Source organism: Mesoplodon bidens, assembly GCF_964165515.1.
Source record: "Mesoplodon bidens genome assembly, contig: HAP1_SCAFFOLD_152, whole genome shotgun sequence".
In the NCBI taxonomy this organism is placed as follows: Eukaryota; Metazoa; Chordata; class Mammalia; order Artiodactyla; family Ziphiidae; genus Mesoplodon; species Mesoplodon bidens.
This window is the reverse complement of record NW_027672569.1, coordinates 644015-657229: the sequence shown is the minus strand read 5'-3', so window position 1 is coordinate 657229 and position 13215 is coordinate 644015.

Below are 13215 nucleotides of genomic sequence, written 5' to 3'. Positions count from 1 at the left end.
GCTAGCCTGTTTACCTTTTGTTCAGTTACATAGTGGTTGATTACTTTTCCCAGCAGGCAGTTGCTAACATTAAAAGAGTGATTTTAATAGGCTGACAGTCTTGATTCTACCCTACCACTCCACATTACTTTAGTTATCTTTTCTCCTGTAATGGCAGCCCCCCATTCCAGCCAAAGCAGCTCCTCACTATACGCTAGTTACACCATACCCATTCCTACTTTTTTTATTTTTATTTTTTTTAGCGGTTTGCGGGCCTCTCACTGCTGTGGCCTCTCCCGCTGCGGAGCGCAGGTTCCGGACGCACAGGCTCAGCGGCCATGGCTCACGGGCCCAGCCACTCCGCGGCATGTGGGATCCTCCCGGACCGGGGCACGAACCCGTGTCCCCTGCATCGGCAGGCGGAATCCCAAACACTGCGCCACCAGGGAAGCCCCCATTCCTACTTTTGTCTGTGCCTTTGCCCATCTAAAATTCCTTTATTTTGCTTTGCCTGTGGAGCTCCTATGAATCTCTGAAAAGCCAACTCAAGTTCAGATATCTTTCTTCGTAAAGCCTTCCCTGAATACTCCAGCCCTCCTGATCCTAGTCCTGTGAGGTTTGTCACCATTTCTTAGGGGCCATAGCAAAGCAGTCCCCTCCCCTCAGAACTCACAAAAGTGGTAAGCAGTGTTTTGAAAGGCAGCCCCCCAGGAGAGAGCCACCAAGGTTAGCACATCATGGAGCTGAGCAGAGACGTGTAAGGGCCAATGGCTTCCTGGCCTATCACACTTGAATCAAACCTGGCATGATGTACTAACTTCTAAAGAGAAATGTGTCTATCTGCAGGAGGGTTGGTCACTAGTGAAAGCATAGAAAAGGTGAGGAGAGACCAACATGGGCAGTGCCCATCCTCACATTGCCCAAGAGTAGAGATGGCACCTTAGGCAGCATAACTGAAGAGTCAGGCCCACTAGCCAGGCTGCCTGTTGAGGAGATGGATGGATCCAGTTACCTCAGGCCTTCCCATTAAATTCTGGATTCAGCTGATTCCTTTTCTAATTCTGTTGTCACCAAGTAGCCTTCGATTCTGTGATTGTGCTTCAGTGTGCCACAGAGGCCTGTGCCCACGGAAGGTAATTCTCTGATTGTGTAGACACAGATGCCCTGTGTGTAGAACAGATGTATTTCTCATTGTCAAGTAATAATTTGGCATTCTGATGTTTGATCAATCCTGTGATATTGATAAAGTGAGACTGCCACAACAGGAAGACGTGAGTTCTCTCTTGGTGAGGAAGAGTACGATTTCTGAGCCTAGGAGGCTGGGGACTAGCTTGCTAGTCATTGGCCATTGCCCAGACTGTACCCTCTACATCTCAGGTGGCATATGGCCTTTGGCATTTTTAGAATTTCTGTAAAGTCCCCTTTTTATTGTTTTTAACTTCTTGCATTTGTTTTGTTTTGTTTTGTTTTGTTTGGGCCTGTGTGATCTTAGTTTCCCAAGCAGGGATTGGACCTGTTCCCTCGGCAGTGAAAGCGAGGAGTCCTAACCGTTATTTCCTCTCCCCACATATACTTTTGGAGGACAGGGGCCATGCAGTGTTCTTCCTATGGTAGACAATAATGGTGTTCAACGGAAGAGAGATGAGGCGTTATGTCAATTCCACAGTGAAGAATAATGCAACCGAATATTTATTTGAAGTAGGATAGAGTCCAGCAATAGACCCCTGTGTTCTTAAGACTTTTAAGACTTTTGAAATGTCATGTTTTAATATTGCAATCAGGGGAAGAAAATGAATAAATGGTGATAGAATAGCTGCCTAAGTATTTGGGGGGTAAATAGCAGATCCCCATGTTTCATGTTAAATAAACATATATCCATAAATGTGAAAAAAGACCACATAAAGGTATTAGAAGAAAATAAAAGCAATATTTCTATAATCTTCTGGTGGGAAAGAGCCTGCAGAGGCTGATGCCACAAGCAGAGCCTTTGATATATTCCACCATCTTGTCTGTGACACCGGCTTAGCACTGATTCATGCCAAGCGTAAGATGAAGAGTTTTCCATATATTGTCTGATTTAAAGCCCACAGTCCTGTGAGGATGATATTACTATCCCTCCCTCATAGATGAAGGAGATCAGTGTAAGGCCCCAGCGGCCAAACCAAAAGCAGAAGGCAGTTTCACCCGACTGCAAAGCTGGTGCTCCCTCCTCCACTCTTTTGTCTTGTCTCCTTACAGACAAAAACACTGGAAATATTCAAAACACTGAAATTCAATGAAAGCCAGTATTTCTTTACCATAAAGAGTTTTTGTTTGTTTGTTTCGAAGTGGTGGGGTTTGGCCATGCTGTGCAGCTTGCAGGATCTTAGTCCCTTGACAAGGGATTGAACCTCGGGCCACAGCAGTGAAAGAGCCACGCCCTAACCACTGGACCACCAGGGAACTCCCAAGAGTTTTATAAGTCAACAAGAAGAAGACAAACAGTCCAGGGGAAAAGGGGGCAAGGGCTGTGAAGAGTAGGAGGTGTGTTGACAGTCTGCCACCATATCTGCCTGTCGTCTCCTCATGGCTCATGTGGGGTGGGTTTTGTTAGCCAGGCCTTTGTCACCTCGTGACGTAAAAATCATCTCTAATATTTTCTTCAAGTACTTATATAATCTGTCCAGAATTTGTTGTATTTGTTTGTTCGTGTGGTTGAGGTAGGGGATCTAACTTTTTCCCCCTACATGAAGATCTGATTCTTTTCAAATCTTTCACTGAATGGTTTATTCTTTCTTCCCTGGTCTAATATGCTATCTTCATCTGGATGCTGTTCTGTGATCCACTTATCTTGTCCTGTACCAGTACTAATATCACACTGCTTAATTCCAGTTGCTCTATAACATATTTTATATCTGGTAGGGCAAGGTCCTGCTCTTTGACCTTCTTTTGCATACATTTCATAACTATTCTTACATATATTCTCTACCAAATGTCAGCTGGCCAGGTTTTATTTAAAAATTATTTTGGCTATAAATGGATTGCATTGAATTTTTAGTTTCATTTGAGGAGAATTGACCTCTTTACAAGATTCTAGGAGGATGGTATCTCATGCCATGTAAGTACTTCTTAATGTCCTTCAGAAACGTTTTAATATTTTCATCACATAGGTCTTACAAATTTGTGTTTAAATTTATTCCTAGGTACCTTATGCATTTTTATTGATATAGTAAATGGGATGTTTCTTCTGTTTCTTAGTTAGTTAGTTGTGTTATATGGGAAAGCTATTGAGGCTAATATGTTGATCTCTTGATTTTGTATGGAGCCATCTTACTCATGTTACTTCCAATAAAATTTCAGTTGACTGTTTTGGTCTTTTTAGGTCCTTGTTTCATATGCAGATATGTTTGTCTCTTCTTTCCAATACTTCGTTTTTCTTATCGTGCTGATTAAGACCTCCTCCACAATGCTCTATAGTAGCAGTAATGATTGGGCATCCTACTCTTGTTCTTGACTTTAAAACCATGTTTAGGTTTCTGCCAGATACTTTTATTTTCTTTTCCTACTTCTAAGAGTTTTTATTAGGAATTATCTGTTGAACATTATCTGAAACAGTCAATAAAATATATCACCAGCTGCATGCAATACCCTAAGTTAGGCACTGTGGAGGAGTCAAAGGATTATTAAACAGTGTAGAATTCCTTTCCTTGAAAGAGTTATCATCTTACTGGATAGATAAGATTTTTTAAAATTCATTTATTTATTTAGGGCTGTGTTGGGTCTTCATTTCTGAGCGAGGGCTTTCTCTAGTTGTGGCAAGTGGGGGCCACTCTTCATCGCGGTGCATGGGCCTCTCACTATCGCGGCCTCTCCTGTTGCGGAGCACAGGCTCCAGACGCGCAGGCTCAGTAGTTGTGGCTCACGGGCCCAGTCGCTCCGCAGCATGCGGGTTCCTCCCAGACCAGGGCTCGAACCTGTGTCCCCTGCATTAGCAGGCAGATTCTCAACCACTGCACCACCAGGGAAGCCCTGGATAGATAAGATTTAAAGTAAAAAGGAATGAATAAGTATTTGGAAATAGTTGTAATGGATAATCATGATCATGATTTCTTTCAAAACAGATTTATTCTCATAGAATTGCAAAAGAGGTAGATAGAAAAAGAAGCAGAAGGTAAATATTGGTCTTTGAAAGCAGAATTTTACAACTAGAGGAGAACTTAGAGCTCATCTATTTCAATTTCCTCATGTTTAATTACCCTAATGGTTTACCCTAATTTATGTATCAGCAGAATTAGCTCCCCAGCCCAAGCTGAGTTAGAACAGGACTGGCACACATTCATCTGCTTTCACTAGTCTTTTCAGGAAAGAGGGTGGATGGGCAGAGGTTTTGGTTGTACCTTTTCCTGCTGGGCTGATGCCTGGTTCCTAGGCATCAGGCCAGGCCAGAGGCCTTCTAGGAGGCTCTGGGGTAGGGAGGGCCACATGGTTGGGGATTTAGGGGCTGGCCTCACTCAAAGCTGATGAAAGGTAGAACATATGAGTCCCTTCTGGAAAGTGGCAAGAAAACTTCCCTTCTCATCCTACTGTTTTTCAGGCCCCTACTCTCTATTCCCTTTCTCCAAACCTCATAGAATTTTAACCGGGAGAAACTTTAGACAGTAGTTTGTCTCTTCCTTTTGTAATAAGGAACTGGAGAAAGAGAAAGGAAAACTATCTTGCCCCATGGTCATACTGCTAGTGATTACCAAGAAGAAGTTGATCCCTTTCCACTGAGGACTTCTCTGCTGATCACACTGTGCTTGGGCTGTGAGCTACGTTTATGTCACAGTTCAGTAGACACACATATATGGACATAAGTAGTTTCTGAAACAAACTTATTGTGCACTCTGATTTTTTTCTATTCTATTTGTATTCCAAAAGAGTATTTTGTGCTTCCCTGCTGGTCATGGCCTTTAAACGGATTCCACAATTCACTGACACCTGAGTGACAGCCTGCAGAGTGAAAGTCAGAGAGCTATAGGTGACTTTGCTCATTGGGTTCAGGTGTTTACTTGGTGTGATTCAACTTATAGGATAGAGCAGCCAGGAAAATAAAATCACCTTCTCCCCACACCCACACCCCCAGCAAATGCTGCATGTGCGACTAAGTCCGAAGCGGACTGGTGTGAAGCGCGTCTAAGAGAGTAACAAGTTTCTGCCCAGTGCCGTTGTGCAGTGTTTGCACTGCACGAGGGCAGTTGGCCATGGGTAAAGAAAGGTGAACGGGGCCGTAAATCCTGCCTATGCTCCATGCTAAGCCACATACAAACATCTCCCCAGAGACACTTGGGGTCCATTTTGGACAGACACAGAGAACTTCTGGAAGGCCAGCATGCATGCAATGCTTTTCATGATCCCGGGTCTGTGGTGATTTTGCTCATTGTGATTATGGACTGAGGTCCCCATTTAGTCCTAATGAAAGCAGAGAGAACACATTGTGAGAGAGATGAAAAGTGACATGTAACACTAACTGTGTGTGTTTTCATCCAAAGGGCTTTTTGCGATTTCTGCTGCATAAGAGAAGCTCAGGGGAAAGTGAGAGTCAGGTAGATGTGAGGAGGATAAAGTGCTGTGGCCAGAGAAAGCAGGGGAGAAGCAGAATTAATATTTCCCTTTCTGTGTTCTAGGAGGGCTTTTTCGGGAGAAGGCGGCCACTTTGGCTTAGGGATATGTATAGGCCTCTCAGCGCCACACACAAGGAAAACATGGCCCAAAAGCTACACGACAGGGAGTCTTCTGATGAGGATGAGATATTTCTGCATCCCAGCAGGAGGCCCAAACTCATCATCCAGAGCTCACTGAGGAGGCTGAATCTTTACCTCATCAAGAGGCCCCTGCTCAGCATCCACAGACCCCTGAGGACGTTGAATCTTTTTCACCCCAGGCAGAGGCCCAGGCTCAGCATCCAGAGCCCTCTGAAGTGGTAGAACCACCTCCACTTCCGCAGGAGGATCCATCTCAGCCTTCAGAGGCCCCTGAGGAACTAGAAACTTCAAGTCCTCAGGAGGCCCTCGCCCGGCCTTTGGAGACACTTAAGGATGTTGTAGTTCTACTAGAAGCACATCATGGGGTAAATGAAGCTCAGCAGTCAAACTTGTACAATGGCACTGTTAAATCTCTGGCTCTGGCACTTCCCATAAATCCACAGGTCACTAAAGAGGTTGAACCTTCTCCAGTCCAGGAGGAGACCCCATCTCAGCCTCCAGAGTGCCCTGAGGAGATTGAACCTTCTCTATTCCAACAATAGGGCCCAACTCAGGCTCCAGAGAGCCCCGAGGAGGTTGAACCTTCTCCCGTCCAGCAGGAGGCCCCATCTCAGCCTCCAGAGCACCCTGAGGAGATTGGTCCTTCTCTACTCCACCAAGAGGCCCCAAGTGCGGCTCCAGCTTTCCCTACTGAGTATGTACTTCAAATTCCAGTGACTGATGAGGTAGCGTCTCTACCTGGCGTTCAGCGTCACGCTCCTTCAAACTTGCCCCGTGTTCCACTGCAACCTCTGGATTTGGAATTTACCATGAATCCAGAGGCCACTACGGAAGCTGAGTTTCCTACAGCTCAGCAGGAGGCCCTGGCTCCACCTCTTGAGCATCCTGAGGAAACAGAATCTTCTACAACCCAACAAGAGACCACAGCTAGGCCTCCAGAGCCTCCTGGAGAGGATGAGACTTCAAGGGAGCAGTAGCAGCCAGCTCAGCCTTCTGAGCCTCCTGGGGAAGTTGAACCTTCTCCAACCCAGCAGGAGCCCACAGGTCAGCCTCCAGAGCCTCTTGTGGAAGCTGAGCCTTCTCCAAGGGAACAGGAACAACCGACTCAGCCTTCTGAGCCTACAGAGCCTCCTGAGAAGGTGAAAGCAGCAACCCAGCAGGAGACCCCAGCTCAGCTTTCAGAGTCTTTTGGAGAAGCTGACACTTCTGCAACCAAGGAGGAAGCCTCAGCCCCGTCTCTAGAGCCTCCTAATGAGGCAGAATCTTCTCCAACCCAGCAGGAGATCCCAGCTCTGTCTCCTCTGGAGATAGGACCTTCTGCAACCCTGCAGGAGCAACCAGCTCAGCCTCCAGAGCCTTCTTCAGGGGAGGTGGAACCTTCTCCAACTCAACAGGAACAGCCAGCTCAAGCTCCAGAGCATCAGAAAATGACAGTTTCACCTCCAAGTCACCCTCATGCTCAGCATTCAAAGTTATCCAGTGTCGCTGTCAAACCTGCAGATGTGGAGCTTACCATCACAGAAGAACCCACTCCAGAGGTGGGACCTTGTCCAAATCAGCACAAGCCTTCAGCTCAGCCCTCAGTGCCCCTTACTAATGCAGAATTTTCTACAACCCAGCATGAGGCCCGCACGCTGCCTTCACAGCCATCTGAGGAGGTTGAACCTTTGCCAGTTCAACAGGAGGCTCCAGCCCAAACTCCAGAAGCCGGTTCACGTAATAAACCTTCAGTAAAAGAGGAGACCCCAGCTCAGTATCCAGAGCATCCTGGAGAAGAAGTTATACCTGCCACAAGCAAGCAGGAGACCCCAGCTCAGCTTTCAGAGACTTTTGGAGAAGCTGAAACTTCTGCAACCATGGAGGAAGCCTCAGGTGGAGCAAGACACTCCCCCGCAGGAGTGCAAGCAAGGGCACGGGGCCATCCCCCCTTCCTGGTCAAAGTGGTTCTAGCAAGCACTGCGTCCCTCCCAGTTAAGCCTCAGCTGTAGCTACACTCACTACATTAGTCTGTCTGTCCTCTTTCCTTCTGGAGCTTGGCTGCCCCAACCCCTAACCCCCAGATCCCCAACTCCCCGCTACTCTCAGCCTCAAGATGGGCTCAAAGATTAGGGACACATACCCTCTGCCCCACCTCTAGGGATGAAGCCAGAAGATCCCAGAGGCCTTAGAAAATCTCCTGGCTCCACCCGGCACCCCGGCCTCCTTTCTGTCTCCTCTCTCTTCGCCCCTCCGCCTAGCTCCTCCTCACAGACTGCCGGCCCCAGCCCCAGGGAAGCTCTGCCGGGAGAGGCCTCTAGGGTGTTAATTTGCAGTCACCTAATCAGCATTTGTTGTACCTGGGAACTTTCTCTGGATAGAAACCTGGGGAGGAGAGCGGGAGAGAGAGAAGCTTCGAAGCTAAGATGTTCTGGTGCGTGCCCTGTACTGATGTTTCCAGCTTGGCCAGGACACCTCCAAGCCACATCTCTCATAGTGCAGGGCCCTTAGCGTGTCTCTGGGGCAGGGAAGAAGTGGATCAATGAAACACTGTGTGTATGGGGGCCTGGGGAGCGGAGGCAGCAATTTTGGTCCTGGGCCCCAATTCTCAGCCTCCTGGACTAGAATCTGAGGATGGCCTGGGCTGGGGGCCGTGTGGCCTGGTGGGGTGACCTGGCCCAGCCCCTGCCTGGGCGGTAGGGTGTCCATGGGCCTGCACTGGCGGGGAGGGGGGCAGTCTGGGCCCAGACTTTGGTGCTGTCTGGAGGTGGGGCAGGGCCTGGATTCTTACAAGAAGGCACACAGGCTGGCCCAGTCATGCAGGTCAGAGGCCAGTGTGGCATCCCCGGCCTCAAAGAGGGGCTTGGGGGGCAGGGAGCTATGGGTGCTCTCGTCCCAGGGGTGCTGCAGGAAGGCTGTGGCCAGGAAGGTCTCATCAAAGTCCAGGCTGTTGGTAGCCTGCTCCACTGGAGGCCCCCAGGTAACAGGGCACTCGATGTGGTGGCCATGGATGGTGAGGTCCACGTCCCCGTGTGAGGCAGGGCTCAGCGGTGGGCTCAGCTGCGAGGTCTCCAGCGTGCCCAGCTCCCCGTCCAGCGTGCCAGCGTCCAAGATGGCCTCCCAGTCAAACTTGCCCTTGAGGGGTTCTAGCTCACCCTGCTCCTCCTGGGTCCGCAGCAGGGGGCTGGAGGGCCGCGGGACCTTGGCCACCTGCTTGGGCAGTGACTGTTTACGCTTACGCCCCAGCCTGCCCTCGCCTGCAACCCAGCCCGGCTCCCCAGTGGCCTCCTTGAACTCCCGCAGCAGCTGCTGGGCCTCAGTGTTCACGGTCAGTGGCCCAGCCCATGGGGCGGCGCTGGGCTCCGGCGCGGCCTGGCGGGCAAAGGCCGGGTGGATGTGAACTGGGGGCAGCTGCCGCTTCTTGAAGGCCCCACTCAGCAGCCGCTCGGCGTACTGGGGGTCGATGTGCCAGAAGCCCCCCCTTGCCTAGCTCGTCCTTCTCCTGAGGCACCTTGATAAAGCCCTTGTTCAGGGACAGGTTGTGGCGGATGGAGTTCTGGACACAGGGAGATAGGAGAGAAGGAAGACAGCTGGGTGAGTGGGTGGGGTCAGTGATGTGGGGTTCCTAGCACCACCACCACCTTCTCTCTGATGGGGGCAGGGAGACAGAGGCGCTGCTCCAACCGGGAGGCTCAGGGACACCAGCCACGGGGCACCAGGGGCTGGGAGTGCTGTCGGGGGCTTTTGTTCCCTTTTGCCAGAATATCTGCCTGCTCAGTCATCCGAGCCCTGAGCCGCAGGGTGGCTCTCAGTGCCACCCTGTCCTGCCCTCCCTCCCTTACCCCACCGCTTGCAGCCTCTGACCAAAGGCCTTGGCTCCCCTAGGGCCTAGACGGCCATCTCCCTCTGCCTGGGCCTGGCTGGCCTTCTCTGTGAAATGAGTGAGTGTGTGTGAGGGGGTTTGTGGGGGCGGATGAAGTGTGGGAGGATCTGATGACTTTCCTTGTTTGTAGAGCCGCCTGCTGGCCTGGGCGCTCACCCACCATGTGCCCCTCCTCCCACCACAGGCTCTGAGGCCTCAGTTGATTATTACCCAGCCAAGAGCAGAGCGCTCATTCCTGGGGCCTCTCAGGCTTCGGGTAGGGTGGAGGGTGGTGGAGGGTCTCTGCTTTCTCACCAAGGTTACAAATGGTACCTGCCCCAGGTTGAGGGCCCAAGCAAACGTGGAATAGCTGTGATCACAGCAACTGTGATCCTGTGACCTGTGCCACAGGGAAGGATCTGTGCGTCCTCACGGTCTCTGTCCCCAAGTAGCCCCTGATCCTGATGGTCAAAGATGCTCAGGGCAGTGTGTGCCCAGCCTGAACAACCATGCTGCTTTGTTCATGCCTGGGTGCACAGTCCAAACCACGCTGGGGCACAGGTGTCTGGGGCCTGGTGGGTGGGGCCGGCAGGTGAGTAGTGCCCCCTGGCAAGACTGGGATGTTTACATGCTGGCCTGGGCCCCTTGGCTGCTCTGTGCCAGGTTCCGGAGACTTGGAACATGAAGCCAGTGTGGGAGGAAAGAGCCCCTGTGGAAAGCACGTGGCTGAGGTAATTGTCCCCCCAGGGAGTTTGATGAGAAGATGGGGAGGAGTGTAGGCAGGAAACTAGGGAGGGCTTGGGGTGGGGGCTGGCACAGCAGCTTTCGGAAGGCCCCGGAGCCCTTCCACTGGGACACAGGTGGCGTTCACACCCCGCAGCATGCCCCTCTCCCCTCCCAGAACCCCTCCAGCCAACTGAAAGCAGGCGGGATGCAGAGCCTGGCAGCAACGATGCTCTGCCTCCAGTCAGGCCCTGACAAACTGACCTTGAGGAGGGTAGTGTCGAGGAATTCCAGGACTTGGGACAAAAATGTGTCCCTCAGTCCATCAACCTACCCTGGGGGGCTGTGTCCACGCATAGTTCAGCCCTGGTCTTTGGGCTGAGCCTGCCGGATGAGTGACAAGTTCTTTCCACTTGAACCTCTATGTCGGCACCCCTACAGCCCTCTGAACATCCTCCCTCCTCCGTCTCTGAAGTCAAAGGGGCAGCACTCCAAGCACTGGGCTCCTTTGAGGTCCTTCCTGGACGGCCTTCCTCTCTCGGGCACCTGGCCGTACCGCGCCTACTTGGCCTGCGGATCTGGGATGTGAGTCGAGTCTGCGCGGGCATGCGGAGGGCGGGAGGGAGTGACTCCCTACCTGCCAGGTGGGATCAGCGTGGCGGAAGTAGCAGAAGTTGTCCGTGATCCACTTGTAGATGGCCGACAGGGTGATCTTGGTGGCCTTGCTGGCCTGCATGGCCATGCAGATGAGCGTGGCATACGAGTAGGGCGGCTTCACGTGCAGGTTGGTGGCGTAGTCCACGTCGTCGGGAGGCGAGGCCTGCAGCCCCGAGGGGGCGCTCCGCGGCGTGCACGAGGACATGGGCTTGCCGGGCATGTGCGGCTGCCCCAGGCAGGCGGGGTCCGCCGCCAGGGGAGACCCCGGCTCGGCCGAGCCTGACAGCTCGTGGTAGCCGTGGGGGTCGGTGTCCCCCGAAGGCAGGGCGGGGACCTCGGCGTCGAGAATGGAGAATTCCTGCAGCCACTGCAGGCTGGTCAGGCTGTCATTCAGGGCGTTGGACTCCTCCAGGCCGCCTTCTGGTCCGGCCTCCTCCACTGCCCCTGCTCCCGAGACGCGTAGCCAGCTCTCCACCATATCTGCGGGCACTCTGCGAGGGGGCTGTCAACATCCACGAGCCGAGCCGAGGGTGGCCGCCGAGCTCTCCGGCCCGCTGACTCCCGCGGCTTCAGTTACGCAGCCTCCCGGAAGCGGGCTTCCATCCCGCGATCCGGGGGTAGCCTCCTCCAAAGGGAATGTGGTGCCTGCGGGGACCAGAGCGGGAACTGAGCCCTCTTTCCCCACCCCCGAGGGGAGAGTGTGGGCGAGGGGGGAGGCTCTTACTAAAATCCTTCCTGCAGCTGGGGAGGATCTTTTACTGCCGAGGTCTGGGAAACAGAAGGTGTGCCCGGTGGTCCGACCTACACGGGGTTCGCCTCGCTCTTTTCCTCTTGGATCTTTTAGAGGAGACTTAATTAGCCAAACGAGGGAATAGTGTAGGGGCATGCGAGGCCACCCCTTTCTCCCTCAAAGCGGGGAATTAACCCCCCTCTCTCCGTCCACAACCAATGGAAATGGGGCGAGAGAGTCCAGGAGGGCAGTACGAGGGGTCGGGGGGCGGGGGAGGTCGTCTGATCTTTGAAAACGGATATTAGGATGGGGATCAAGGGGAAGGAAGGAAACAATACAGAGAGTTATAAGGGGGCGGGAAGTGAGTGTCCCCCAAACGCCTCTGATGTCAGTCCCCGGGCCCACCACTTCCGTCGGGGACCGATGGGAGAGCGGGCTGCTACTGACGCCCTCCCTTCCCACGGCCTGCAGCCCTCCCCGTCCCTTACCTGGCTCAGAGCGCAGCCCGGGCCAAAGGAAGGTTCTCAAAGAAATTCCTCCCACCGCCCACCCTCACCGCGGCTCTCTGCTCCCAGCTCGAGGGCCCAGCCAGCAATCCTCGTCGCCACTCGCGCCTGATGGAGCCTCTCTGAAAGCCAGCGGCCCGGGGACCCGCACTCAGTAGTCGCTCGCAAGGCGTCTCCTGCTGCCACGGCGACGCCCCGCCCATATAAACAGCTTCCGCTTCTGCCATTGGCCAGGGCATCTCCAAAGAGACCGCGGGCTCTTAACCGCTCTCTCACGCGGTAACTCTCTTCAAACACCCTCCTGCTGCTCTCTCCAGTGCGACCCAGCCCCCTACCCGCAGAGGAGAGGCGTGCGGCTCGGGGCCCTCAGCGAGCAGTTCGCCATGGGAACCGTACTCCGCCCGACCCCCTTCCCATCTGGCCTGCTCAGAGGCGCGGGGGCCAGGCCTGGGTGCATGCTTGGGGATTTCCTTTCCTCTGGGCTGCGAGTGGCACTTCCTCACGTTTCTGTGGCCTGTCCCTGTCTCCCGACCGAGTGTCATCTTGGTGCCCGCAAGCAGGTCTGACTCTCCGATGCCACCTGTCCCTCAGGTCCGCAGAAACCGCAGCCCTGGTTGCAGACACCCCAAGGTGGCTAGGGTAATCCAGTGTTTCCCAGTAAGCGCTCCCTCCCCGCCGCGTCCTTAGCAAAATTCCCAGAAGCTGACATTCCAGAGGCTTCTTCGGAAGGGCTCTCCATCCTGTCCAGATAGCCGAGGAAACAGAGCCGGTGGGTGAAACCCAGGAAAGCCGTGGACTTGCCAAATTCTTCTACTGGGGTCATTAATTTCACCAACATTTAAGTGAGGGACTAACGGTGGACTGTGGTCCTTCCTTCTCCTTTCCCCCAGCCTCCCTCCAGTCACCAGCTTTCCTGCTCTTCAGTTACTGAGGAGCTGCAGTTGGAAGTTCTCTGGTTGAAAGGGGTGGGTGGAGGTGAGGGCTCCTTATCAGGCCTCTGCGCAGGAGCTGTGCCCGGGGAATGGTACACCAGCTCCCACCCAGAAACGTCTTTCCATC